General features: G+C 50.0%; 1 protein-coding gene across 4 annotated transcripts in view; it reads right to left on the minus strand.

The window, feature by feature from the left end:
- Ror1 (receptor tyrosine kinase-like orphan receptor 1) overlaps positions 1 to 26900 on the minus strand; it is a 245547-nt gene that overhangs the window by 145727 nt on the left and 72920 nt on the right. The gene's annotated exons all lie outside the window — the stretch shown is intronic.

A 26900-nucleotide genomic window follows, 5' to 3' on the forward strand; every position in this document is an offset into this window, starting at 1 on the left:
AGAGGACTCTTCCGCCAGAAACAAGCGCCGTGGCTAGCATTTGTAACGATCGGCCTGTTGCTCAGCACACATCTCAAACTGGTTCTTCAACCAAGACTGCGGCTTTTGTGCCTTTATCTCCCTAGCAACGTTAAACATCTACTGGGAATGAAGGGTTTGTCTAACATTATGTGGCTAAGAGGCTCTAAATTTAAGTCCCTTTTGCTTTTCTAATTTACACTTGGCCCCTAAAAGAGGAAATAATTGCCTGTTCACTGTGGTACTATGCAAAGGTTAAATGACTTCTGCTCCAGGCTCCTCATTTAGAGATCAATGGATGAAACTTCGCCCTTAAATTGATTATACACATTTGCATACTGGGGTTCAAATACAATATTCTAGCATGCTGGGCAGGCCTACCAAGGAGCTGGTACCTCAACCCCTCTGCAAAAACTCCATCTCCTTGAAAGAGTGCAATTCTGACATCAATAAAATCTTTCTAATGTTGGAACTGCAAACAGAAGGGCTTCTGTTTCACACTACACTTAAATCACAGCAGAGCAACCCCGTGATCGAAGTGCAAAAGAAAACAAACGTGCTAATTCATCGACATTCAATTCATGATCGAAAAAGACAAAAAACCCCTAGATTTACCCTACTTTTCTATTTGTCAATTTTCCACTTTATGTTCCTTTGGTTATCAGCGAAAAGTGCTCTTCCTTTCATTCTTAGCAGTATTAGTAGATTTCTCGAGGGTGAGGTCCTGTCTCCCACACCCTTGTGTGTTCTGACTTCTGGACCATCCTGGAGTGGACACACGGGAGGCGGTCCAGCAGAAGGGGCACAGCGCCAGTCTGGGAGTTGGACATGTTCAGATCCTGGCTCTGCCACACACGGGCTTGTGAGCTTGGGCAGAGAACTTCACACCCTAATCCTCAGTTGCTCACTGGTAAAGTGGGCCTGATAGCGATCATCTTGCCGAACGGCTTTGAGGTGGGCCTGGGATAATATTTGGAGAAGAGTTCTGTGTCTAAGCAAAGCTAAGCCCAGCCCTGATCATTGCTAAGTGGTCTTCCTGCTAACGGAGATACAGCCTAGAGGGGGTTTAAGGCGGTGATTCCCAAACCCAGCCGGGGAGCAGATTAAACAAATGTAGACTCTTAGACTCCGGGGATCTCTAAGCAATTAAATATCCCTGGGTGAGTCTTACATCACTTGTAGTCTAGCACTGGTTCTCTACAAACCACCAAAGGAGTGAAATTCAAATGATATTTCAGCAAACATAAGAAAATAAATAAAAATTAAAAACAACAAGAGTTGCTGGGTACAGTGGCACACACCTATAATCTCAGCACTCAGGAGGCTGAGGCAGGAGGATCGCCATGAGTTTGGAACCAGCCTAGACTACACAGTGAGTTCAAGGCCAGCTGGAACTACATAGTGAGACCCTGTCTGTGATAGATTGACCACTGGTGGTCAATTTATAACCCCCAGCTGAACTGAGCAAGTGTGGTGCTGGGTGTGGGAGGCCCACCTGAGGACTGTTGCCAGCAGCATAAGAGGCAGAACTGGAGACGGAGAAGGAGGCTGTTGGGAGCTGGTGGAAGCTGTAAAGAGCTATTGGTTCTGCTGGAGGAGCTTGTCATGCTGGCTTTCCTGATGAAGTTGGCTGTTATCAACCTCCCAGGAGCTTGGACATTGTTGGCACTAAGAATAGCTTCGGTTCACTTTGGGGGAGCTGGTCCTCATGCTGATCATCTCTTCCTGGCTCTGGAGGGGAAGATGGTGCACTGCTGGTCTCCTGGAGAAGCCTGCTGTGTTGGCTTTCCTGATGGGAATTCTTCATCATAGGAGGAGCTCTGGACCTCAGTGTGGCTAAGGATAGCTGTGGTACTTTTCAGGGAAGCTTTGTTTCTTATTTTGAGTGTTGCTTCCTGGCTCCAGTGTAGATCCCTCAGCCTTCTAGCACAGATCCTTCATCCTGCTAGCACAGACTTTCTAGATTCTACCACTGACCTCTGGGCCTTTGCAGCACAGATCCATGAAACAGGCCTGCATGAGACATTGTCATGGTTCTGGGCCTCCAGCTGGATTCATGGGAGGCATTGCTATGGGCTCTAGGTCTTTAGCTGGACTCATGCAGCACATTACTGCAGGATCCAGGCCCTCAGCTGGATTCTTTGGTCTCTACTACGTGGACAGATTTCCTGAACTATCTTGTATATGATTCTTTGGGTGAGTATTATAAATAATCTTATAAAATATATGTCCTGTATTATATTGTTCACCTTGCAAAAAACCCCAAACCACGACAATGTCTCAAACAAACAAACAAGCAAACAAACTGCAAACAGCAAGAGTTTACCTGACCTGAGGAGTTTAATGTAATCTAAGGATCTAGGGGAAAGAGAGCAGAATATGTAAGCAATAACACCGATATTGAGATAGTTCAATGAATATTAACCCAGGGGAGAACTGGTAGCTCTAGAATGTCTTTCAAAGCCAAATACTTATGTTTACCTGGAAGGTTCTCTTAGTTGGTTGATCACTGATTTAACCACACAGGTTTTAGATGGAAAATTAAGATCCTGTAGAGAGCAGGGCAGGACTGTTCGTGCAGCATCTAAGTGGCCCACGATCCCAGTGGTGGGGATGCTTGGGAAGCCTTTCATGGGAAGGACAAACGGGCCACATTTTACAAGTGTGCGGTAATCGCACTTGAGGCACAGAGGGAGAAAGAAACCTCTTTTCAGCCTTGGTTTTCAGCCACTTAATGCAGTTATGAAGAGAAGCCCACTTTGGAGGGAGTGGAGAAAGCTATTAAGATTCCAAGCACCTTCCCCTCATACAAGTGCCTTGTATTTAGGTAGCACTTTTCCTTTCAAGAAAGTCAGTACACAAAACAGACATTATTAGCTCAGGACTCCGCATGAAAGATCAAGGCCCAGGATAATCATACCCTGGTAGGATTTGAAGAAACCCAGACTTGGGCAAAGACCTTACCTAAGGTCCCCAACATGTCATCAGCTGCCAGAAAAAGGTCCTCAGGGCCTGATCCCGCCTTCACTGAGGCTCTGTGCTACACCGGGACGTGGCCCCAGCCCAGTTTGAGGGTGGAGTTGTCCCTAATGTGCTAAAGCACACTGAATTCAATTGTTTCCAAGTTCCAAAGTGTGAGGAGTAAAAGAGGGGATAAAAAAGGAGTTATTTTTCAGGTGGAAAATCTATTGAAAGTCTAATCTGTACCTTCTGGCTGTCCCTGGAACGCAAGTGTTTAAGAAAATGGGATTGAGGGTCTCCTGGACTAGTGAAAATTATTTTAATCAGAGAGGTAAATTTAGGAGGATTACTATTATCCTGAAGATAGTAAGAAGGTTTTCTTGCAGCCACATTAGCCTGGGCGTGTAGAATCTAGATGGAGGGCAATTTTCAAATATGTAATTCACCCAAATTGCTGCAGTTTAAAATGCTGCATCTGTCTGGACTGGGTTTCCTGCACCATGTCATTATTGATAGCCTGGGGAAATCAATAATTAGGATTAAATAGAGGGAAACATTACCAGAACTCTGCTGCCTTTGTTTGCAGCTTCCCTCTTCTGAATCCCATGGTATTTTATCTGTTCCTCCCTTAAATAAACACTTTGCACTTTGTAGAATGACCGAAAGTTGCCTGAGCATTGTCTTTCTTACTAAGATTGAATTCTCCTCGGGGCTGAGGATAACCTTGTACTTCTCTCTGCGTTACTCACAGCATCAGCCACTCATCAGACACACAGTAGGCTCTCAACAAAGGTCTTCCGAATGCCTGGTGGTGCATGTCTGCACTCTCCATGAGGATCACGTTTACTGCGCTAAGGTGGGGTGGTAGATTGTGAAGTTGCTATGGTTCTGTCCTCCACATTCCCATCCTTTTGCAGACTGCTGGCCAGTGAAGAGATGGTGTCTATTTTTCCTCCTTCCAATCTGGACTCGCCTTGTGACTTGCTCTGCTGATCAGAAAACCACTCAACCACTGACTCATGAGCTAAATAAACGCTTGTTACTTTAAGCCATGACATTCTGGGGTGGTTTGTTACATAAAGTCATTTGTGGGCAATGCCCACTTAGACATGAGAACATCAAGCGCCAGTGAGGTCAGGAACCAGCTTAAACTTTGGAGCGATGAAGCCATGATTTGAATCCATCTTTCTAATTCCAAAGCTCTTAGTCTTTCCATTAAATGAGTGGACCAGATTTCAAATGTTCTTGTGGGCTCAGAAGTAAGTTACAGAAATGAAGGAAGCAATTCCGCTCACAGCTGGGCAGCGCGGTGGCGCTTATTTGATCCCAGACGCGAATGCACAGCTCTGAAAAACAAAGATCTGGAAAGAATGGGGCTCTCCGTGCATAACAACTGCTCTGCAGATGTGGTGATGCAGCCATTCCCTCCTCCAGCATACTTTCCTTTCATACTGTTACTAGGCAGAAAAATAACTTCCCACATCACATATTTTGTGACTGTTCCTCTCCATCAGCCATCGATCCACCAAGACCGTTTTGGTGTTTGAATTTGATGGAAGCAGCCAAACAGGTTCCGGCGGTGGCATCTCCCCGGGAAATGCCATGCGTCTCTATCCACAGCTTCGAGGCCACCGAGGTGCACATGGCCTGGGAGCTTGTCACGAGAACGCAAGGCCCTGCTTCTGACGGGAAAGGGAGGGCTCCTCCTGCTCCCACAGCCGTCACACAGTAGCGCTGTATAGTCAGCGGCAGTGACCGGGAACGGCCACTGCCGCCCTGTGTGATGGATGAGGCGGCCTGTTTGCTCACAATGTCGCCTCCCAAGGCTGGGAATTTGAGCTCTGGCTGACAGAAGACTGCTTTTTAGACTGTGCTCAGAACAGTGAGGACCGCACCCAAGTGGGGGGCGGCCGCCCCACGTCCCGGCAGGGGTGATAAAGACACTTGGGGGATTCCTGTGGAGGAGCTGGAAGAAAGTGAGACGGCCTGATGGGGTACATTCTGCTGCCTCGCCTGTGATCACAGTCGCAGCACTGCTAGGCCACTGCTGGGAGGACCCCTCATCCGCAGGCCTTTCCCCCAGGCCCCTGTGCTGGCCCATCTTTCCTGACAACTGCTTCACGGTGCCCAGTGAGCAAAATACAGTTTAGCCACATGTGGAGGCGCACACCTGCAATCCTAGCACTTGGGAGGCTGAGGCAAGAAGATTGCCATGAGTTCCAGGCTAACCTGGGCTACACAGTGAGTTCAGGGTCAGCCTGGACTACATAGTAAGACTCTGTGTGAACTTGAGATAAATAGATAGATAGATAGATAGACGACAAATTTACTCCTGAGGGACTCGAAGAAACAGGGCCCTTATATTAGTAGGAATAGAAATTGGTACAACTCAGCAATATCTATGAAAAATTTAAATGCAAATATTCATGGTCTGAACAGCAATCCAACTTCTCAGAATTTAATTGGGCAGATGCCCTCCAAGATGCATTAAATAATATTAGTATAAGATTTCAGAGGCAGTACTGTCAACAATAGTAGAATATCCAAAATGATTTGCCCATCAACTGGGGTCTGATTAAATAAAAATGACCATCCAAAATTCACCACAGACCAAAATGCAGCTGTTGCAAAAGAAAAGCAAACTGTTGATTTGCAATGTTCACCAAAAGATCATCAGGCAGAACAGACAGGTAATGACAGCACATCTAGAAAAATAATTAGCATATATGGAAAAATAAATTACTTGTTTTTGTGGTTGTATGTGCTTATATATGTACACACACATGTAACATAGGTGTACTATTGAATATCCTTACATGTATAAATACATAATCTAATCAAACATTTAGTATGCAAAGGATACACCAAATTACGGACAGCCTCTGCATCTGAGAAGGAGAATTGGTGGACGGGCAAGGCTAAGAAAGAGACTAATGTTTTACTGTATACCTTTTATATCTTCAAATTTTTACTTCAGGTGGAAAAGGGGAGAATTACAAGGTGAAAAAAGAAAGTCCTCAAGTGTGATGGGAGCCCAGGGTAGGAACCGCTCCTCAGAGCATGCAGGAAGGAAGCAGACCAGCAAAGGCTGCTGGGGGTGCTGACCCTGGAGCAGGCTTCAAGGGTTAAGCAGATGCTGTTACCTCATACACAAAGGATTTTCTACCCGAGGAGGCTGTGAATTACAAACAACCCACTGTGCATTGGTGCACATTCATTTTTGCTGATTTTGAATCCACATCTCCATACCCTAATATTTTCTAGACCTAACTATTAGGTTGGCAGAAGAGAAGATGGATCGCAAGCTGGGCACTCAGTCCAGTGACTCCCAGACTAAGGAGCAGGCAGAGGCAGAGCCAGGAAAGAGGACCCCGACCACCAGGACACTAATTAGCAATTACATTCGCAACATTTCATGTATCACTGAGACTTAGCAAAGCAGCTTTATGTATCTTCACAAAGTTTTTTGAAGTGTTAGAAACAGCAAAACCAAAGATTACAGAGAAATGTGCCAAGTGTGCTACAAAGACTGGAAGCCATACGTCTCTCCCCTGCTCCACTGTGGCTACCGTGAAACCAATGCTAAACAAGGACTTTCCTAGGGAAGGAGGGTGGACGGAGCCCAGCTCTTTGAACACAACTAACCCATTGCACAGATGTTTGCTCCGTCCTCTGCCATGCAACCTATCACATTATACAGCAGTGATGGCGAACCTGTCAGAGCTTTCAGCGACACAAACAGCCCTCTACAGCACAGGTGCCATAGGTTCGCCACCCCTGTCACAGACTGACATACACAAGGGTGGTGCTTATTTTTAAAGTTCACAAGACAAAAATAAATGCATCCAAAGAAATTCTTCCCTTAAGTTATAATACTAAAAGATAAATTCAGGGACTCTGGGTGACTCTGGACAGGCATGATCACTCCTCACCGTCTCTGTTCCTGCCGTTACATCCTGCTTCCCCACACTGAAATGTGACGGGCAGAGCTGGCCAGGTAAGAAAGGTGACAGAAGAGAGGAGCACAACGCTGCTGTAATGGTCTCCTGCCCCTCCCGAGGGTTAGCAACGACCTTGTGATTCGCAAAGATGCTTCTGGACCTTCCTTTCTCTACCTCAAAGAAAACCCCAAAGTACTAACTCCTGGGGGGCTGGGGATTTAGCTCAGCGGCAAAAGCGCCTGCCTGGCAAGCGCAAGGTCATGAGTTCGGTTCCCGGTACCAGAGAAAAACCAAAAAAAAAAAGTATTAACTCCTGGTGTTTCCCACCTCCCTGCCGCCGAATCAAAAGCAATTAATGCAACAAAAATCGATGGCTGTATAGATAAAGCAGCTTTGGCTCACGTGAGACAAGAGACACTGCATGAGACACTGCCCCTGTCAGACACTGGAGGCCAACTGCATGAGTCAGGAACGTGTCCCTCCAACCCCCACTCCTACCTCTACTTTGTGCTTGGCTGGTTTTTACCACCACCAGCAACAGCAGTCATCCATATTTGCAGTTTCATTTTCCAAAGTTTCAGTTACATGACATCAACCATGCCCTAAAAATATTAAATGGAAAATTCCAACAACAAACAACTCAAAAGTTTTAAACTACTCATCACCCTGAGTAGTATGATGGCATCCTAACAACACCCCACTCTCTTCTATCCTGGATGTGAATCCTTCCTTTATCCAGCGTTTCCACACAGTATATGTTACCTGCCTATCAGTTATGCTGCTAAGGTCTCGGTAATCAGATCAGCTGTTGCAGTATCTGGAGCTGGGGTTAACTGATCCTCTTCTCATTATGTGGACACTGTACCACCCTATACCATCACAAGAAGAGGCTGACTACATCACAGAAGAGATTTGGAAAGAGAGAGAGCACACTGACATAATGTTCATTGCAGTATGTTATCATATTGTTCTATTATTGTTAATAAGTTAATCTCCTTCTCTGCCAAGTTTATCAATTAAACTTTATCATAACTATGTATGTATAGGAAAAAATAATATACTTAGGATTTGGTTCCATCTATGGCTTCTGGCATCCACCCTAGGACTTGGAATGTATCCCTTGTGTACAAGATGCGATGAAAAAACATGGTGCATGTTTAAATTTTTAAAAACGTGTTACACTAAATATGTTTGTCGTTAATCTCCCTCAAAATCCTCCCCTTCACTTCCCACACACTCGTCCCACCGTCCCGTCCACCTCCTGCAGCAGCTCTGGAGTCCTCTCTCCTGAGAGTCTTTAGTTTTGCTGTCCGAGTGCCTCGATGTCCTCAACGATCCAAAACATTTCCCTTTCATGGTCATTGTGACTTTGGGAAGGAGCCAGAGTCGCACAGTGCCAGACCTGGTGCATAACGTGGATGAAGACATGGTGTCGGGTTTTTACGACTGCTTTTCTGCTGGATGGCGCTCAGCAGCAACATTTGTATATTTTTTATCACACCTTGTAAAGACACTCAGGACAAAGGACTTTGAGGAGTGCTTCGGAACATGGCAGGAACAAGGGGATAAGTGTGTTTGAAGCCAGGGAGAAGACTTTGAAGGTATTAATGGAACTGTGTCTTTTACTGTAATAAATTTTTTTTGAATTTAAACATTCACCTTACAGTTTGAGGGCAGATGTGCAAGGGGGACTACCCCAATGCTCATGCCAGGTGGGTAGTATGACACCATTTCATATGGTCTTTTTTAAAAAAAAATTTTTATTTTTGGAACCAGGAATCAAACTCAGGACCTCACACTTGCCGGGCAGGCACTGTGCCGCTGAGCTATGTCCCCAGCCAGACACCGTTTCATATGCATATAGGGAAAACAGGCAAACTAAAGAATGACTGCATGCCTTGACTTTGCAAAGTAAGCCCTGCATGTCTGCATTCCGGTAACCCCCAAACGCCTGAGATGGCCATGAACCGGAGATGCACAGTTCTTCAGTGTTCTGAGTGTTAATGTAAAGGTCAGGAAGCCCGCACAACAGCACTCCTGCGTGTCAACTGTGAGTCCATAGCGCTTCACCAGACACAGGGCCTTGTTTCATGCAGCGCTTTAACACACCCTCCAACGGTGCTAGTGCTTTACACGCAAGCACTCGGCACACGCCATCAAAACGCCAAGAAAGTGAGTTATCCCCCTGCCCACCCTTCACTTCTTTGCTTGCTTTTTGGGACAGGAAGGGAATCTGGCTTCTACCCTTCCTCCTGTCAGCACGCGCTGAGTGTTTGGAGGGTAACACTCAGGAATGAGCTTTGCGAAGACACTGTCAAGGAGACGGGAGAGAGCAGCACGTGAATATTTCATCCCTGACAAAATTATAACTTCCCTGCTCAGGAAAAGAGGCTTGGAGTTTTGTTCTTAAGGGGAAAAGGGTTCATAATAAAACTGAAAAGTCTTCTTGGATGTCAAAGAGCTCATAAAGAAAAGACATTTAGATGAGTTCGGCGTGTAAATCAGAAACATGCAGAACTTTTTTTTAACTACTTGGGAACTTTCAGAAACAGCACTAGGATTTCCAAGGCGTTGTATCTACCTTCCTAAGGGCAAATTTGGAACTGGCAATTTAGCTTGGCATTGGCGGCTCAATGAATTATAGGACAGGGTGGGGCAGGGTGAAGCCCTGCCCGGGCTTTCATGTCTGAAGACACAAGTTCAAAGTGCTCCTTCAAGTCCCAGCCAAGATGCCCTTCCGCTGGCCCTCCTTGCCGGGCACGTCTCTAGATGCAACAATGGAAAGGCTCGGCTGCAGCCAGCGCAGGCGAAGACCCCAACTGTGGCAGGAGACGCATTTCCATCTAAACGCAAAGCCGCATCTCATCGCCAAGTACAGGTGCTGTGCCCACGGGGCACGGTGGGCCATGAGAAGGTGCACGAGAACACGTGGTCACTCGTCCCTCTAAGGAGCGGCGGCTAGAGAGGAAACGCACAGCGGAGACAGCGCGGAGGGACACAGGGCTGACCCTCATCTGAACGGACGCCAGCTCACCAGACAGTGAGCCTCGAGGACAGCGGGGGATTGAAGGAGGCGCAGAGCGTGACGGAGGCTCGCTGATGTCCGCACGCCTGTTCTTCCACGTGGATGTCGCTGTGAGGGAGCAATGCGCAGAGAAAGGACACACGTGTGAGCCAGACTGCTGCCCAGAACTGGTTCCTGCACACAAGGAGCATCTAGAAACTACGTCTCTGAAAAGCCAGTTCAAGGAAACCGGAGTGTTTGACCAGAGCAAGGGAAGACCAGTGAAGGATGGCTGCCTTCCAGTATCAGGCGGTGACACGCGGGAAGGGGACATTGTTTGTCCTGTGACACCGTAAGGGACAGAATCAAGACTGAGGGCTTAAAGGCAACTGTTACACAGTTTTAATTCAACGTGATGAAGATAAACTAAAACTGAGTGGCCCCAAATATAACGGACTAATCCTGACCACTAAGAAACCAAACGCCGGCGTTCACCGCAGGCCTACTATTTCCAGACACTGAATGAAGTGTTTTCCCATGACTTTCCTCACTCCATCTAAATAATTATGTAAGATTAACCCGATCTCCTTTCTTAGTCACACTTTACAACAACACAAAGGAACCCTGAGACTTGGAGATTTTTAAATAGTTTGTTCAAATTCACGCAGCTCATACGCGGCTCAGCCAGGTTCCAAAGCCAGAGTCCACGCACTTACACTTACATTATATCCCCGGACGGTGTCATTTAAAAAGAAGTGAAAAAGACATAAAACAAAACAGAAAATAACAAGTGTTGGCAACACTGGAAAAAGTTAGCGGGAATTTGACACAGTGGTGTCACTGGAAAACAATGTGGCATTTCCAGAAAAAATTAAACATGGAATTACTACACGACCCAGCAATTCCACTTCTGTAATTGATGCTGGGTAAATATACCCGGAAGAATGCAAAGCAGAGACTCAGATATGTGCACCCACTGTAATGCCCAAAGGTGGAGGCAACCTTAACGCATCCAGATGGATGAAGGGGCAGACAGGACATGGTACAGTCATACACTGTCAGCTTAATCTGCTGTAAAAGGTAGGAAATTCTCACACACAAACCAACAGGAACGATCCTTAAACACGGACACTACTTGCAATAGGCCTGTCACAAAAGCACAAATACTATCGAGTTCTCCTTGCACAAGTTACCTACAGTGTCACACTCACTGGGTGACAAGTGGAATGGTGGTAGCCAGTGGCTCTGGAGAGTGGTGGACGGGGTGAGTCTTTCATGGACACAGTTTTAGTTTGGGAGAAATGGAAAAATCCTGGAGATGGGTAGTAACGATGGTTGCACAGCTGGGTCAGATGCATTTAATGCCACTCAACTGTCCGTCTAAAAATGGTTAAAATGGTAATTTTATGTTATTTGCATTTAATCAAAAAGTTTTTTAAAGGCGTGAGCTTCCCTTGGCTGGAAATGTTCAAGCAGGGCCTGAACGTCCATATGTCAGATACTGAACAAGGGACTGTTATTCCAGGAAGGGTGGGGATTAAACGAACTCTGAAAGCTCTTCCAATTTTAAATTTGTATGACAAGATAAGCGCTTCATCAATTATAGAAGTAAAAAGTTGTTTTAGTTTTCCATAAAAATATAGACTACCTTTTATCCTGGAGCTTCAAGGCCTGGGCTCTGAGTCAGCGAGGTCCTGGAGCTGATTTACAATCTGATTCTCTCACTGTTTGTGAAGCACATTACCAGAAAACCACTTCCAGCTCCATGTTAATGAAGACTAATTTGTTATTTTTTGGAACTCCCTGACTTCCATTGTTATAGAAAAGATACAAGAGAAGAAAATCTAGGGCCTGCAGTTGAACAATTAATGAAGGCCCTGAAACAATTATGCCTTAAGTACACAGAGGCCTCCGTCATGTAAATAGACTCGATTTCACAGCGACTCCTCTGAGAACAAGGGGCCTGTTTCAGCAGGACGGAGTGGGCTGCGCAGCGGGCTATAGTCTGCACTCAATTTGCAGTTCCACTTCCGTTGACGTTGACTAATGTACGAATAGCATCGCTTAGAGGAGCCGGGCAACACTGGGTCACAGTGCGAAATATATGCTAATATAGCACAATTTATAGAGAATGAGAGGAATGTAAATAGCTAACCAAGCCAGAGCTCCGAGCTCCCGCCAAGTGGGGCTGAGGAATGGGAGGACGCAAAGCCAACTTTGTTCCCTGAACCCCGCTGGAGCCCTAGCCTCGCTCCTCCCAGCTGAAACGTAGGCTGAACTAAGGCGGGATCACGGCTGCCTCTGGGAAGCACGCGGGTGTCTCCGCATCACGCACCAGAACATGCGGAAGCAATCTAAATCCAATGACAGCGCGATACGAGAGGAACGTTCTGGCCTGCGAGGTGGAGCAGCTAGGGGTTGCTGAGCATAACGGGGCGGGAACAGCCTGGGCAAAGGTGTGCCCGGAAGCCGAGGGCGACTGGTCCAGGCGTGCACGTGGGGCAGACAGAAGCAGTCGGCCACCTCATCACGTTTAATTCTCAGTGTGGGTGATCGCATTAGCCACTCACAAACCCACCCGTGCCATCCCGCAGCGGGGCCACCCTGTGCCCTCCGCCAGCCCCTCCTGGAGCCGGGCATCTCTGCTACCGTCCACAGGTGCTCGCTGTTCCTGACTGACACAGCGAGAGTGAGACCCAGGACACACGAAGCCATCGACGCATTCCGGTAGCCGAGCCAGACACCCGCAAACCGCAGGGCACCAGACAGGTGAAGCTGAAAGTTCTGTGCAGTGTCTACGAAGTGATGGCCAACCTTTCAGAGCTTCCGATGGACAGTGCAAACGGCCCACTGTGGCACGCGTGCTGTGGGCTCGCCTGCGCTGGTCGAAGGTTTTGTGTTTGGTGCACTTTGTGGCTGGCCACTTTCTGCGGCCGTGGGGGCTGCAGTGTCGGACAACCTCCCTACTTCCTGCCCGGGAGATAGAGTTAAACACTCAGCGGAACACCAGAGGCCCTCCCAGTCTGCTCTCCCACACCCAGCCGCACTCAGCCCCAGGGCACCGATTCATCACACTCTGCCCCTCATCTTGTCATTCTTTCACTGCGATGCCCGTTTCCGTACCCCCGCCCTTCTCCTCCTTTCACCCTGCCAACTGCAGACCAGGAGAGGGGCCCGTCTGTCTCATGCGCAGCTGAAATCCCTGCAAGAGAGGCGGCCGGTGCCGCGTGAGTGCTTGCTGGATGAGGGCGGGAGGCAGTGGAATCCAGGCAGGTGCACTAGGACGAAGGAGGGAGGCAGAGAGAGGAGGCGGAGAGGCTGCGCTCCTGCTGCCCTCCCCAGACAGGTACCCATCCCTCCACTCGCACCCCGCTGCGGCTGCATCGAGCTCGGCGGGTCGTGCACAGCGAGACCTCCAGCACCCGAGGGCAGGACTGTCCACCCACGGCCAGGGCTCAGCCCAGTACCCGGCAGCAAGGAATGTGGAGTGAACCTTTCTCTTTCTTTCGATTGAATGAGCCGTTGGCAGGCTTGCGAAATCCCGTTTAAGGGACCAGGTAGTTGGAGCTAGAGGTTCCCTTCAACATTTCGATGGGACACTGGGCCTCAAATTTGGCAGCCTGGGTGAGGGAATATTTGACAAAGTAGTGTCCAGGGCTGCTCTGTCTGGGAGAGCCAACTAACTCCAACAGAGCTCACAAGCCCTGACGCTGTCGCAGAGCTCCCAGGGCCTCACTCAGGCGCTGTTTATACGCGCTTTTCACAGGCTCAGTTATCAGATTCCCAGGCCAGAGGCACTAGACACAACAAATCGAGAGCAGGAAAGGGGATGGAAACAGATAAACCAGAAATACTCCCAGGACAGAGTGGAGACCCAACAGCCCGAATAGCATCAGCAGTCCCTGGCCGCGAGCCACGGGGCAGTGCCGGCCAACAGCTCCGACAGCGACTGGGAAGGAGGCCTCGCCGGCCCGACGGCGGCACAGCCCCGGACCAGGGAAGCCAGCGGACCGACCACACCAGACAGCACGCCTTTTGGCGCTGAATGGAGGGTCCTCGATCCCTTGGAAAAGTCACTTAGGTAGGACAGTTAATGAGCTGACACTGCTGCATAAATAATGTGTTGCTATAGAAACCAAAGAGCTTGCATATTTTGTATCTGTCCATTTTTAGCTATTCAGCACATGGAAAAGAACCAAAAGAAACACCCGGATGAAAATTCACAGTACATTGGGTCTTAAGTGCAATACCAGGAGAGAACGCACTCCCAGGCTTCCCTGCCCCCAAGCCCCAGCTCACTTTTGAAGGCGCTTTGAGTCCTTCCAGCCGCCGCTCCGGGAGGGAAGCCCCGCAGAAGAACAGGTCTGATAACGCAGTCGGTCCACGGGATGCAGCAGGAGCGGCGAGCTCGCACCCCAGCAACACATTCAAGACCAGAACCCAGCGCAGAATTATCCAGGGACAGCTCTGCCTCACTCCAAAGCAAGGGCTATGCATGTATTTAGTTCTAGTCCCTGCATGACCCTTCCGAGGAGGGGCAGACAGCGACCTTTTAGTGTAACTGTGTGGTCTGGCACAGGGACCGCGGAGACAAACACTGACAGCAGCCCCCCAGCTCTCTTTATGGTGCAGGGGATCCCAATCTGGCCACCGCAGGGAAGTCTGAGGGCCCCTCAGGAGAAAGCACCTTCAGCACCCGCTTCACGCTCCCTCTTTCATTCCACCTTACTGAGAGCCCCTTTCCTCCCAGGCATTAAGCTAGGCGATTCCACAGAGATGATCTCAATCCTGTGCAAAACTGGGAATGGCAGGCGTCCCCTTGGTCCTCAGGAACTGTGGGGCACACGGTGCATGCGCACGTAGGATGCTAATCACAGACTGAAGCTTGTTTAGAAAGGGCTCTGTGTGCCGTGCTGGGGACAGGACAGGAAGTAGCATTAGTAATTACTTCCTGTGATTCCCACAGGGTGTCGGGTGTTTGCATCTTTTTTTTTTTTAATCATTGCAATCACCCAGCAAGGAAGTATTATTTAATAGCCCATGGGGCCGGAGAGATCAATTTTAGCTCAAAATCGGGCAACCAGCAGGTGACAGGGCCACGATCCAGAGCCGGGACTGCCGCCTTTCAAAGGCCAAACCTCTGCTCAACCACGATATGAAAGCGCGAGGGTGCCGAAGAGCTACAGGGAGCTGGGGGCGGCGGCTGGTGCGGCATCATCCCAACTCGGCTGCCGGGAAGCGAGCCTTGCAGAAGGGCTGCGGGACTCCAGCCCCCCGCTCCTGACCCCAGGATCGCGAAACCTGAACATCCGGTCCAGAGCTGCTTGAAAAGGTGCCCGGCAGCTGCACACCACCACAGCCCGTCACACTCAGCTCCGGAAGGAAGCCCCTGTCTCCAAGGGCACCATCTCGTCGCCTTCCTCTCAATCCACTTAAACCTAAGTCCTTCTCAGAGCGTGCAGTCTTTGTTAAAATGTCGGACTCCCTCACTCATGAGCTCCTTGAGGGAAAGAGAAGAGGAGAAGGGCCCTCTGCGGGCCGAGCGATCGTAAATTAGTCATAGAGAGCTGGAAAGTCGCGCCTAGGTCTCCACTCTACGGCTACCGCTTTGGGGGCGTCTGCAGCTGTGCACAATGCGGGAGAGCCTGGCTGGGTCACCACACACACAGCCCTCCCCACTCGCAGTCTCAGTCCAGGGTCAGGGGATTCGCACCTACCAGGCTTTGGTAGTTTAGGGAAATGGTAAAGAATGAAGAAACCTTAGAAAGCAACGCAGATTGTCAGAGTCCTCTGGTCCTTGGTACCCCTATCTGTAAAATGGGTAGGGGGCAATAAAGCTATCTACCTATCTATTATCTATTTATTTCAGCAGTCCTGGGGATCAAAACCAGAGCCTTTTCACTGAGTTACATCTCCAGCCCTTTTTAAAAAACATGTTTTCACTAAGTCACTAAATTACCCAACTTAGACTTGAACTTTGACATCCTCCTGCCACAGCCTCCCAGAATGCTGGAATGACAGGCTTGGACTTGAATTTGAGATTCTCCTGTCTCAGCCTCCCAGGGTGCTGGGATTATAGGCTTGTGCCACTGTCCCCTGCCCAATGAAATCTCTTTCTAATAGCTGTTGGGATGCTCTGAGAGACAATGCATAAAAGGTTTGGAGCACCCTCTGTGGCACACAGGAGAACCTGCATTACTACCGGTGAGTTCAGTATCACTGTTCTTTTCGGGGCCGCTCATCAATACTGTGCCCTCGGTCAAGCACAGTAATAGCACGATGTAACTTTTATTAAGTGCTTACCAGGGCTGTGCTCACCACAACACCCTGACAGGGTTGGTGTGGTTATTACTCTGATCTCACCAGTAAGGAAACCGATGCAGAGAAAGTTGACGCCATCAGCCCACGTCACTTCTGGAAAACCCAAACTCCGAGGAGACAGCGTATGTCGCGCGCTGCTCTTCTGGCTGTGATTTCTGCTATCGTTTTGCGTGACTCTTACACCTGCCTTAATCCTGCAGGGATGCCCATCCGCCTCCTTGAAAACAGCTCCTCAGAGCGCCGACTGACCCACCGCGCGCGTTCTCCACTCGAGTCGCGAAGGACGCCGAATTCCCGACACTCGCTGCGCTCTGTCCGCTGCACTTCCGGCCGCTCAGAGCCCTCCTGAGTCGGCTCCAAGTTCGCTGAGCCTGCCCAGAAAACAAAACTTTCCTAATGGCTTTGGTTTTGTGGACTCCATAAACATTCTTGGGATGATAAAAGGATCGCATGTGGTGTTATCTTATTGAATAATGGCCTGCTGCGTCTTCCCTTAAATGCAGCGCTGGAGCACTGTTTTTGTAGCCAGTGATACATTAGAATAATACCATATATTTATATAGTGCTTGGCAATTTTCAAAGTGCTTTCCCAATTACTGTCCCATTTGATCCTCACCGCAGGCCTGCAAAGCGAGCAGAGCAACTGTGATTACCAGCCCCGTTTTATAGGAGATGCGGTCAAGTAGAAAGAATCCCGGACTTTGAAGGCAGGCGGCGGACGGGTCTGTTCCCTGCCCCTGTGCTCCAGCTGTGCGACCCTGAACGAGTGCTTACCCTCGCCGGCCTTGGGTTTCTTCACAGGCCGATGGGCCCACGGGCTGCGGGGCTGTGCAGAGATCTGATGGGAGGACCTAGGACAAGCAGCTAGAGTGCTGCCTGGCACCAATTATTAGTACCGTTATTGGGTTATTTGATGGCTTCTTTTACTGTTTATTTTCAGTTTTAGTGTTACCAGCTATTAGGACAAAGAGAAGAACCAAAAGGAAGGCCAGGAGAATGAAGCACAGCAGACGAAGCGGGCTTCACTGCTCGGGGGCAGGGGACACAGAAACGGAGGGGGTGCGGCCCGGCAGAAGGCAGCTCGGAGCAAGGTGGCAGGGACACGAGTGTGGAGCCCTGGCAGCTGAGCCCAGCGTCCACACCAGCACCTGAGCAGCCAGCCAGTCCCAGCCCGCTCCGCCCTCTGTGCTCCGCCCTCCGCCCCGCAGGCCTCCTTCCACCCAGGCCGGGCCTCGAAGGCCAGCAAGGTCGCTGACGCAGGGCTTCCTGATGGGAGAGGGGCTCTGCGCCCACCCTGCCCGCTGGGTGCTGCTTTTCAAGATGACACAGGAAATCTCTCTCAGCCGGAGAGGAGAGGAAAACAACCAGGAGACCCCACCCTTAAGACAGGCACCCTCCTGCCTGAGTGGTGGGTGGCTTAGCCCCCCAGGAAAGTCTGAAGCCTTCTGGGCTTCTACCTCAGCTCCCTCTTGGCTCAGGACAGATGAGGCCACAGGCGTTGGGGGACGACGCCTGTGAGGACACAGCAGAGGCCGGGGCTGTGGGAGTTTGCCAAAGACCATGAACCAAAGGCTTGGTCCACGGCCTGTGGCACCACTGGGAGGTGGGGAGGGGGGCTGTTGGAAGGAAGTGAGGTCATGGGGGGTGTGGCCTGGAAGGGATGTTGGGACCACACCCTTCCCGCCAGGGCCTTCCTGCCTCACCACTGGGCCCAAAGCAACACAGCTGGCTGCCCACCGACGGGAACCTCTGAAACCTTGAACCAACGCGAAACTTCCCTCCTTCCAAGCTGTTCCTCTCAGGGGTTTTGTCGTAGCAACGCACGGAGGACTCACAGAGGTTACTGCACCTCAGTCATCTTCCGGCCCTGTTCTTGGCTGAGTGGCTTAATCCTCCTGACTTTGGTCTCCCTGCCAATGAGACATCATCATGAGGATAAAAGGAGACCATGAGCTCAGACTTCCGGCCTGGGCCTCTTCTGGAGCAGGGAAACAAACGGTGGGGCAGACCTTGCTGTTACAACTGCAGGTTGAAGACCCGCTTTCCAAAATGCTTGGGATCGCGAGTGCTTCAGACGTCAGAGACTTTGCACTGTAGAATGTGCAGTTATACAGAATGAGTTGTCCTGGAGATCAGACCCAAATCTAAACACATGACTCAAGTATGCTTCACATCCACGCTACCCACATGGCCTGAAAGCAGTGCTGTACAATGTTTAGTGCGCCTCCATCTGGACAGGCACATGCCCTGTGAATCAGAGAAGAAATTTTCCACTGTGGCATCCTGTTGGTGGTTGAAAGTCTGGAACTCTGAAGTATTCTGGAGTCCAGATTTTGGTGCGAGGATGCACAGCATGCTCTTCTATTATTATTCACTGCAGCCGGCTGACACCGTTGCTCCGGTCTCGCAGCGTAAGTGACCCCATCCCTGTGTCTCCAGGAAACCTGGGCTAGGAGCTGGGTAATGGAGAGGACTGTGTCTGAGTGGACAGCACCCCAGTGTGGTGAAGCGCCCCAGAGCCAGGCAGGAGAGGTCTGGGTTTAGCCACCTTCCCTCTCCTCCGGCTAAACCCAAACCTCACTTTCTAAGAGTAACATACGCTGGGGTCGTGCTACTGGCAGACAGTACAGGAAAGAGACCGAGAGTGGAGGTCTATGTCCATCCAGGCCCAAGCTGACAATTTTCTTCTCCCCTACACAGTGCCGTCTACAAACCCTGTGGCCAACTCTAGGTGTAAGGTCAACAGTAGCACCTTTCTGGACGACCTTCTCAACTTGGAATGTGGGATGCGTTTGCAAAGTTCTGTGGTCACCAGGCGAGAGCACGACAGTAACACAGGTCTCAAATCACCACAGAGCGACGAGCGCATGCTTCTCAGGGTCCTGCAGTGTGGCTGCAGAGAAAGGCGTGCAGCAGATCGCTCCGGGCCGCTCGTTTCCACACGGGACCGACCACGACCTCTGCAACCTGGGGCCGCCCCCTCCAACCCTCGTGCTCTGGCTGCCTCGGTCACATTATCAGAAAATTAATGTCAACTCCGATTCTTCTTTTCAAGGTAAATCTTTGTAATAGAAAATTGATTGCCTGGCTTTGTTCCGGTTACGGCCAGCACCACCACACTTGTCCATGCAAGCAATGTCTCTCTCTCTCTCTCTCTGCTTAGTCTCACTGTGTTTTTCTATTTATTCCCTCTCATCCACATTCGTCTCTCCTACCTCACACAGCCACCCACCACGCCCTTGCTCTCAGACACTGTGAAGGTGAAGTTGCACCGTGCTTCGAGTGGACGTAGTCTAATTTCAATCTCGTAAGTAGAACCATGTTGCAGGTCTCTTGCAGTTTCTTGCCTTGCGAGTACAGCACTGTTTTCATGTCAGTCTTATTCTCTCGAGTCTCTCTACTTCACCACTTCTAACTGCTCCAGTCCATGTGTGCAGATTGTCTTTTGCCCTTTCTGGGGCACACAGTCCTTCTTTGTCCAGCGCCGGGACTATGCAGCTGATCTCCACATACAGTCCCACGGCCTCTGGCTTCTGGCTGTTGACCAGCGGAGACTGGAGAGAGACACCTCGAGTTCGGTGCTGTCATGTGCCTTGCTCTCTTCTCTCATCCTTCCCTACGTCTGGGCGTGGGGCAGGGGTCCGTTCCTTTGTGCCCCTCACTTCTGCTAGCCAGCTCCTCTTCTGTGCCTCCCAGTGTGCAGGGCTCCGTTTACTCCTTTCCCCGCTTATCCCCCGGCCTAGTTGCCAGACCCAGAGCTTCTCCCTTAGGTGCTGACCTCTTGCCTTCGTGCCCCATGGGAAGCAGTAACTTCATTAACTTCTCTTCTGCTAAGCTCTCCGAGCCTACCACCTCTTTCCTCTTGGGGAGCGTAGTTGCTGTGGTGCCCAGGGTCTGCATCCATTCCTTGTTATCCATGTCATCTTGCAGGAATGGTGTGATGGTTAATTTCATGTGTAAACTTGGCTGGGCCACGGTACCCAGATGTTTCTGTGAAGATGATTTTGGATGAGGTTACCAGAGAAATTCACGGGTTTAGAGGAGAGAAGACTGCCTCCATGTGGGTGGTCCTCATCCAATCAGTTGAAGACTTCAGTAGAACAAAAGACCTCCCAGAGGCACAGGGGATTCTGCCAGCAGACGGCCTTCCAACTTGAACTGCATCATTGGCTCCCGCCCGGTCTCCAGCCTGCCAGCCCACCCTGTGGATTCTAGATGTGCCAGCCTCCACGAGTGTGTGAGCCAGTTCCTCGGCATATATCCTACTTGCGCTGTCTCTCCGGAGAACTGTAATACACGTGGGCACCCAGGTCGCCCCAGTGTCCAGCTACCACTCACAGTGCTGTAAGGAGCATATTCCCTTATGGGACCAAAAGAGAACTGCTTTGGTTTCTACACCTGGAAGTGAAATTTCTGGGTCCTAATATAATAACAGCTTTTAGTATTACAAAGCATAATGCTCTAACAAATCATAACATTTTACAATTATTTGCAGTGTCTACCATGTGCCAACTATTATATCTGGGAACTACTGACAGAATTATCTACAAAATAAATGTGGTCCCTGGCCATACTGAACTTTCAGCAGAAAAGCATATAAATGATCTGCTACACAGTTGGTGCCCAATAAAAGTGCAACTATTTTTGAGACCAAAAATATTTACTCCACGCAGCTTACTGTCTATGTCAATACGACTTTATTATTCCACTATCTTAATCAACATGCCTGTACTGTTACGGGAAATTCTTCACCAGGAAGATAAAGATTACAAATAATTTTTTGAAAACTCATTTGATAAATATCTAACTGATCACATAGGTCACACAAACTGACCGTTTGTTTTCCCCATCCCTTCTCTGGATGCAAAAAAAAGATTTCCTCAGGATTCCTAGTTTCCAGTCTCAGCTGGGCTACTAAACACAACGTGGCTCTAGAGTCCCCACAGCAAGGATGGACGAACAGCACCTCCCGGACTCGGCGCTTCCATCAGTAATATGAAGGGGCTACTCATGACTCCTATGGCACACTCTAAATGGTATAGATCCCTGCAGAGCAACAAAATTGGCAGTTTCTTGGGAGACTGAATTTGAACACATTTCTTAAGATCTAAGATAGGGAAAAGAAGATACAAATATTTCTTTCTACCAAAAAGGTGAAAAATTGGGGTACGGGTATGCAAACAAGAGCTGTGTAACTTCAGAGAAGCAGGGATGAGCAAGGCAGAACATGTGGTGGTGATGGTCATGAGACCATGGTGGTGCGAGAGATGGCTATGGTTTCCACATGCCCTTTGTGTGTGTGTGTGTGGTACCAGGAATCAAACTCTCGACCTTGCACTTGCCAGGCAGGTGCTGTGCCACCAAGCTATATCCCTGGCCCCTTCCACATGGCCTGAGCATCCCCAGAGGTCAATATGGAAGGGCTGGGTCCCAGGGAGCAGGGTGGGAGGTGCTGTGGACCCACAGAGCTGCAGCTTCCTTGGAGGGAGCATGTGGGGGCGTGGCCTCAAAGGGAAATGTGCGGCCTCAGTTTCTCAGCCTTGCTGTGCTTCCTGGCTCAGGATGTGACCCTGTGCTCCCACCTGCGCTCCTGCTGTTGCCATCGGGAGCCCTCACCAGAGGCCCAAACACATGGGGCCACCCGATTTGGACTTGAGACCCAGAACTGTGAGATAAATAAACCGTGTCTCTCCAGGGAGACAGTTGCCTTAGGTATTTTGCTGTGAGGACACCAAGCTGACCACTATGGAGATGGTGAGATGCCAGGGAGAAGCTCCTCCTGCCTGCCTCGTGCCTGGTGGCTTCCAAGCTGTACGACGCCCGTCAGGTCTTAGGACAATCATATGGTCAGTATGCTGTCCTGTCCTTACTGAAGAGGAAAACCAGTGAAGACAGACCATCTTCCAGAGCTGCTAAATGGCCACAAATCTACCATTTTCGTTTTCTTTAACAAACGATAAGCCAACACATGGTTGAGAAGATTAAGGTAACAAAGGGAGACACAGGGAAACCAAGGGCCCACACGTCCTCGTCCTGAAACTTTCTCGAGGGGTGGAAAGTTGATGGTGGTTTTCCAGGACCCCGGTAACCACAGAGTACCTCTGGTCAGTGTTGTGATGTGAACATCGGACTAGAGAGATGTGGATTCTGTTTATTTAGCCAAACAATGTCTTCCCGGGTCTGTGCGTTTCCTGGAGTGGTACTGGGATTCGGATTTTTAGAGTGGGCCGCTCGCACGCCCACAATTTCCTGAGATCACTGACTTCACACTCAAACCTGCAGAGAGCTGCCGAGGCCCCGAGAGCCACAGTCGGGCCTCCACTGTCCCGGCTGTGCTTCCCTGCCAGTCGTCCCTCTCTCTGTGCCTCCGGCTCTCCGGGGGGAGGTCGCCCAAGCAGAGCTCCCTCTCTGGGACACTGCCTTCTGTCAACGCCACTGGGGCGCGGGTGTCTAATTTTCATTTTACTTACAAATGCATGTCCTGCCTCTGCAGAACTGTAAATTCCTTGAGGGCAAAGCTCTACTATGTATTTTGTTTTTGGAACCATATAAAATACATTTTTGCAAATTCCCCACAGTGCTATTAGCCCAGCAAATGATCAAAAATACTTTCAAATGAATGAGTGGATGCTTGCAAGCTGTGACTTGCCCTTCGGCCATGAAGGCCCTCTGCCTCAGGAGCCCCTGCACGACTGCCGAGCGCCGGACCCTGGCCAGGGGCCGAAGCATGGGCCTTCTTGTGGGTGCCAGGTGCAGGTCTCTCACGCGGAAAAGACACCCCCACCTGGGCAGGGCCTGGCGGGCCCCGAGCATCAGCCCCAGCCAGCACCACGGGCTCCCGTGGCAAGGAGGAGTCACATGACACGCTGAGATTTGCTTTGGCTCACGGCAGGGACACCGTGGCACCGCTTCGTGTGTGTTCAGTGATTTCACGATCCCATGATTTTTTAAGTTTTATACTTCCGGGCATGAAAAAGAAAAGTTTCTGCATAACTGCTTCACTGGGAGACAGCTGACCCCAAGGAAAAGTTGATTTCAGAGAACTGCCTTGGCAGCTAATTATACCATCTTAGCTTCGCATTCAGTTTTTTTTTAAAGAGTGAAGATCTTCCACGTTAAAAGCGCGGATTTCACTGCTGTTTCTAAGGCAGGAGGAGAGATAGCTACAATTCACTTACGGATGGCTTGCTAGTCCAGAGCCAGCAGGGTTCCATTAACAAGACATACAGCACTGTCAAACTCTGGTACTTTCAAATACGATCAAATTATTCATCTGGGAGGTATCTCCACCTTGGGGAGATTTCGGATTCCTTGCTTGAGTATCTTCCTTCCTCCTCTTCCATTTTCCAGCCATTTGGTTTTACTGTTCATTAGCACCCTCGAAAGAACAAGAGAAGGAAAGCCGCAGACGGGCCACGTGTAGAAGCCAGGGCCTTCCCACCTGGCTACATCCCCAGGCCTTGTTACTTTTTGAGACATCATTTTACTAAGTCACTGATTTGCCCAAGCTGGACTCAAAGTTGTGATCCTCCTGCCTCAGCCTCCCAGACCGCTGGGATTACAGGCTCGAGCCACTACTTCTGGCTTACAATAGTTCATCTGCACCAACAGTCCTCCATGCGTTACTGATAATAAAGGAAGAGCTCTGATTCCCATAGAATGCGGGCTCCTTGTGGGCCCTTGAGTGCAAACCCACTTTGTTGTTATAAACTGAGGCTCAGAGAGCAGAACATCCCATGAGAAATCATGGCAGAGGCAGAGCAGGGCCTCTGCTCCACCCTCTCCTCACTGCAGTGCTTCCCTTCACACTGTTCAGTGCGGGAATGAGACCGCTCACTCGGAGAAAGGCCTGAGCAAACGGGAGCGTGTTTGTAACACATTGTAGGGAAGAGCAAGTGATGACCACGCAAAAGCTGAATATTCAGTCAGCACTGTGTGACTCGAGCGATGTTCATACTCAGCAGTGTTTCCTGTTAAGAGCTCTCTTACTGACCTTTCCTCACTGGCTCTTTGGCAGAGTCCAGCAAAGCTGGCTGTATTATTTCTGTTTTGTCAGAAATGAAGCTGAGGCTCAGAGAGCCGAAGCAATTTCCCAAGGGCACCCAGCTGAGGAGGCTTTGATTCTGGACACAGGGCTCATCAGGCGCTTTCCCCGTGCCTGCTCCCTTTGGAGATTTCAGCTATTCCCCAGCCAACTTCCCGGGCTTTGACACCAGAACTATGTTTTCCTTAATGTTCTCCTTCACATGGATTCACTACTGATATTTAGATAAAGTTATTTAAGCAAGGATATCCATGGAACTCTGAGTTTAGTGAGTTAAACTCATGAGCTCTATTTGAACGTCAGGCACAAAACTGAAAATTAAGGAACAGAAAGTCCACCCATGTGGCCCTGAAGCATCCACTGGAGATGTGATTTTGACTCCATACTGGGAGACACAAGCTCCTCACACGTGCTGGAAGCAGGAACGCTCAGGATCTATGTTTGCAATAATCATTATGCCACCAGTCACAGCACTGTCACAAGTCCCAAACCATCACACACACCACAATCTCTTGAGACTCTTAGTAAAATCACATTCCCAGGCTCCATCTCTCCGATCTGTGTGAAGTCCAGGAAGCGATGTTCCGGGGAACCTGCCCCTTAACAGGAGTCACAGGTACAAGAAGCACCTAACACAACCATTTCTGCTAATATTTGAAACAATGACCAAGAATCTGTAGTTAGGAAGTCATGAAGGTGCAGGGAAATTCCCAATGGGTTGTCATAGATTCTGCTTTCAGAGGCCTCTGGTAGCTGCTTCACAAATCCCTGTCTTCCCACTGGGACAAGGGACAGCGACGCTGGGGGTCACGCCCCAGGTCCCTCATTGTCATGGGGGGAGCTTCCCCAGGTGGCGAGGTCATAAATAAGCCCAGGCACCCAGGGAGAGCCTCTGATCTCAGCCAGTGATCTCTGCCTGTCATCTGCTCCCTCATTCATCACAATAAGGACCAGGAGCTGAATTACAGAGGCAAATCCAACAAGGGTGTGGTCTCTGGGGAAGGAGGCAACAAGGCTGTCATCACTCCTGAAGGGGGAGCCAGGAGGGAAGAGGGTCACGGGGGTGCTGTGACTGCTGCAGGAACAGGTCAGGTCTCCAGGCCGGGAGACCTGGATCCACATCTGGGTGAACCGGGAGGAAGAGGAAGAGGAGGGGCAGTGCCGCCACCCCACCCCCACCCAGGGCAGCTCAACGCTCAGCATTTCTGGGCCACCAGTGCTTACGCAGGCCTCGAGATCTTCAGCCACTGCCAACACTGACTCTCTGGGAACTGTGCAGGCGTGTCTGGATTCCCAGCGTTTTGTGAGAATTGTGAAAATCTCCCAGTACAAGGCCCACACAGTGACTGGCCTGAGCTGTGGTCACTTCCGTGAGGGGTGGGGTCCAGACAGCAAGAGCCCTGCTGTCCCCTCCAGGGTGCCCCCAACCTCTCCTCTCTGCTCACTGCTGTCTGCCTGCTTGGCCTTTGAGCTGTGAAGCCCAGCAACCCCCTTACTAAGGGAGACAGAAGTGCTCCGGCCGTACCAGCTCCTTGCTTTCTTTCATAAGCACCGATGTTTGCTTAACGCAGCGCCTAAGACCTAATGTTTCATCAGCTCAATAAACATGAGTTGAATGAATAAAGAAATGTATTGAGCTTCAAGCTGTGCGAGGCTCTGCAGGGCAACACAGGACTGAGCCATACATCAGACTGACTTCCCGGGGGTCGGGGCGGGGGACAGAGCAACAAAGACCGGAGCTGGGGGTCTGGCTTGACTTTGCATCTGCAGGCAAACCGTGACCTTCTCTGGGCCTCGGGCCCCTCCCTGGGAAAGTGACAGGTGTGAAGGAAGAGCGCAGGGCAGTGGAGGCCCCTGCAAGCACCCCAAAGCCCGGAAGTGGAGTAAGCCTGAGAGGAAATGCTTCGAGAAGGAAATAGTCTTCAGTCTGGGCCTGGAACAGGGTCCGATCTCACCGAGACACAGATGAGAACATTCAAAGCCAGAGGAAGGGAAGAGTGGCAGAGCGTTCCGTGGGTTCGCTCCTGGCCTGGACGGCGGCCCACAGCATCCTGCCTTCCGGCTCTGGCAAGAGCAGGCCCAGCACCGGACTTCATTGTCCTGAGCCAGGCCAGGTCCTCAGCGCACACCTTAGATAGATGAAGAGCCTAGTTCCAGCGCCCAGTGCCCACCCCACTGAGCTGCCCACCGGCCCCACCGAGAGTGTCCTCCTGCCTGAACGTTCACAGCAAACGCTTTCGCCAGTCTAGCAACGATCTCCAAACTTGGCCCAGCTTTTGCAAGATTTATGAAAACCTTTCAAGTGAGGTTTTGCAGATGATTTATTTTTATCTTCCTGGTAATAGATACATTTTCTACGTAATAAAGTCCAGAGTGAAATGCAAGAACTGGGAGACATCTACATTTTCATCAGTAGTTGAGCTACCCGACACTTGATAATCTAAGTACCTGAACGCTAGATTGAGTAAATGTTAAATCACAAAACGCATGCAGACCGACGCTTTGTCGTGATGAGCTTCACTCTCAGCGTGTTGCATATATTGGCTCCTTTAGTACAACAGCCCGAGTCCTATAGACATTCTTGGTGCTAGGTGGGCATGTGAGGGGTGAG

This window comes from Chinchilla lanigera, unplaced genomic scaffold (genome assembly GCF_000276665.1).
Source record: "Chinchilla lanigera isolate Chin_1 unplaced genomic scaffold, ChiLan1.0 scaffold00022, whole genome shotgun sequence".
Classification (NCBI taxonomy): domain Eukaryota; kingdom Metazoa; phylum Chordata; class Mammalia; order Rodentia; family Chinchillidae; genus Chinchilla; species Chinchilla lanigera.